Source organism: Arachis ipaensis, chromosome B02 (assembly GCF_000816755.2).
Source record: "Arachis ipaensis cultivar K30076 chromosome B02, Araip1.1, whole genome shotgun sequence".
NCBI classification, from domain to species: domain Eukaryota; kingdom Viridiplantae; phylum Streptophyta; class Magnoliopsida; order Fabales; family Fabaceae; genus Arachis; species Arachis ipaensis.
The window spans coordinates 60,283,745-60,287,358 of record NC_029786.2 but is presented as its reverse complement, the minus strand read 5'-3'; positions in this window follow the sequence as shown (position 1 = coordinate 60,287,358).

Genomic DNA, 3,614 nt, shown 5'->3' with positions numbered 1-3,614 from the left:
CCTAAAGACTTGGGACTCTGCCGAGAAGCTTTTGTTATAAAATCCCATTGTTGGATTGGTGGTTTTGAATACTTTGAAATAAATCCTTAACTTGCCATGGTTTTGGAAGTTTTGGAAAGAGAATGCTGAGAGTGGCTTTGTTTTAAAAAGGGAACTCACCTTGAGTAAATTTGACTTATGAGCCTGAGATGATTTGAGAAATGAGATCTTGAAAGCCAAGGCTGAAAAGAGTTAAAATTTGATTTCAAAGTGAATTGGCTTGAGAAAAGTGATTTATGGTTTAAATGCCAGTTTTATGAATTTGATGATGTTGAATGGTGGAAGTGCTGTTTTGTTATGGGCCGGAATGGCTGTGTATGATTACGAATATTGGCTGGTTTTGGATTGAACCGTGAGCCAGAATGGCTATATATAATATTGATTTATGGTTGATTGCCGAATGAATTATGGGTCGTATGGCTAACTATGAATTTTGAATTTAAGCCGGATGGCTGAGATGGATGTTGATCCATGGCTGGGACTGAATGAATATATGCTTGAGATACCTGGGTAGTAGCAAGGGTTGTGGTTCGTCCCACTTGCTCTAGGTCAGAGACTGTGACGCCTGGGTAGTAGCGGTAGTAGTGGTGATTCCACTCGCTCCAGGTTGAGCTTTTAAACACCCGCCTGGGTTGTAGCCGCAGTAGTGGTTATTCCACTGGCTCTGGGTTGAGCGGGTAGTAGCAATGGGGTTGTAGCTCAAACCTACTTGCTCCGCGATGGGTGTTTCTGTCCATGGTTAGCTACTAGGACGTGTCGGGTTGGCTATATAACCGACAGATGATATCATCAGCCACTAGGGACAGGCATGCATCATATGCATCTATGTGACATTGTTTGGGTGTGCATCTTGTACTTGGTTTGCCTATGTGATTAACTGCTAAATGTTTTACTTGCTGTAACTATTTGTTTGTGCTTGAACTCCCTATCTGTGTTTGCAACTAGGACTCTGTTGGATTGTGATGATTTGGTTGATGGTTGGATTGATTGGGCCTAGGGCCGTGGTTGGATTGAGATGGACTGACGGTTAGTCTCGGTTTTGTGTTTCTGGTTTGAAATAAAATATGAAAGGCTATTTTGGTTCAGCATAGATAAACCATTTTGAAAGGCTTTTGATGTTTTGAAAATTGAACGGTTCCTCTTTCAGAAAAGATTTCCGACTTTACTTTTAGTGTAAACCGTTGTTTTTGAAAAGAGGCATAAGACGGTTATTAATCACTGGTACGGTTTATCTTCATGTATCCTATTACAGTAATTCCCAAAAACCCTCTACTGAGAACCCTTTTGAGGATGATGTTCTCACCCCCTACATTTTTTCCCTTTCAGGATATGGGCGCTGAAGTCACGAAGAGTTTATTTATTTGTTGTTGAGATGTTCTGTATTGCTTCAGATTATTATTTTTGTACCCTCGCCTTTATCTCGATTTATTTTGTAAGAGGGGTAGGAATTGTATTAGATAATGCTTGTGATATTATTTATATCTATGTATATATATATATATATATATATATATATATATATATGAATGTACTTTTTATGAGTTTTTGTATGTTGTATGGTATCTATGGATGTACGTTATCGAACGAAAGTAATTTTGGGAGCGGTATTGCGGTTTAAAGTTTTAAACAGGCTCATATTTTAGTATTAAATAGTATAAGTGTCGTCATAATGTCCGAGCTATCAGAGTTGCGCAGCCGGAAGCGTGAGCTTTGGTAGTTAGGGTGTAACACCAACTCTCTGTCTCCTTTTGGGATTTGTGCAATCCATGCGACGCGATCGCGTCGCTCACGCGGTCGTGTGGGATTGATTGTGTGCATGTGACGTGATCGCGTCAGGCACGCGATCGCGTGGGTCATTTTGTGCTAGACGCACAATGGCCGCACGATTCCAGCCTAACTTTCTGGACGTTGGATATTTACGCCGATCTCCAGGTCACGCGGCCGCGTGGATGACGTGGTCGCGTGGGAAGTGTATTTCGCCATTTGACGCGATCGCATGGATGATGCGGTCGCGTCGCGCACCTTTTTTTTGTACAGAATGCAATGCTTAATGTGAATGCTATGCATGATTCCAGGTTTAATAATGAAATAAAATAAAACTCAAAAATAAACAAGAGTAAATAAAATTGAAAGTACGAAAGGAACGATCATACCATGGTGGGTTGTCTCCCGCCTAGCACTTTTAGTTAAAGTCCTTAAGTTGGACATTGGAAGAGCTTCGTGTTATGGTGGCTTGTGTTTAAATTCATCTAGAAATCTCCACCAGTGCTTGGAATGCTAATAGCCTCCGGGGTCCCAAACTAGGTATGTAAAGCTTCTGAGCAGCTTTAAACAGATTTTCAGGCTCCCGGAATGACGAATGTCAGAATGGATTCCAGGATCACAAGTCTTGTTTTTAAATCCGCCTCCGTCTTGATCTACATGTTTCCATCCGGGTGGTTTAAAAAGTAAATTCTCACCATGGTGACCAAACATTTTCCGAGATCCATTCGATTGAACATGATACCAATCCGTGCACTTCAAGTTGAAGCGCGGAACCTTATTGAACCTTGTGCACCAGCTCTGAGCACGTGCCATTTCCCGCTTACTCTTAAAGCCGCAGAGAGCTCTAAGCTGGCCATCTGTTTCAAGCAAACCATATTCGAGTGAAAAAGTAAAGTTAAAGGTTAAGGATTGTACCCACTTGAAGCTTGTATTAGGTGGTAATGGCCTTGGGATAGGTGTTTCCAGTGGTTCTGTAAGTTCTGCTCCCTGGTAATCTTCTGTGAATTCCTCCACTTTTTTGTAAGGATCTTCAAATGCATCATCACCCTGGTCAAAGTCTTCTATGTCTTCCTCATCACTCGAGTCATAGATTGGAGGTTGAGAGAAGTGTACCTCTGCATCATCTTCGTATTCATCTGGGGAAGATTCTTCGATCTCAGAGGATTCACTTGCGGATGCAAGTCCATTACTAAGAGAACTTGACTTGTGACTATCATCATCAAGGGAATTTGTGTCCTGGGTTATTCCGTCTAGTTCTTCATAAACGACTTGCCTTGGGGATTGTAAACTATCCTCCTTAGCATCAACTGTAACGTCCTTGACGGAGTTCTCCTCAGCTCTAGATTCCCATGGAGGTTCAGCGTCTCCTAGATCTTCAACCAACTCTTCTTCTTGTACAATGACAGCTTCTTCTATTTGTTCTAGTACGAATTCACTCTCTGTCTTGTCCACTGGAGTTTCTAGTATCTCCTTCATGCTACGCTTTTCATCAGATTGTCCACATGGGGCTGTGGTTGGTCCTTGAATATTCGAACGTCTAGAAGCTAATTGAATTATTGCTTGCTCCAGTTGTCGAATGGTTGTTTGAAGCTTATTTACTGTTTCCTTAAGGCGAACCTCTGATTCTCTGGGTGATGGATTTGGACATGATACATAGAAAAGTGGTGGTGCTTGGGAGTGATTGGATTGGAACTGGGGTAAATAGGGATCATGTGGTGGCGAATGGTGAAGAGAAGCTTGTGAGTGTGGTGGTTCGAGGTTATGTTGAGAGGATGGTCTATAGGCACGAAGTGGGGCTTGTTGGTAGTTAC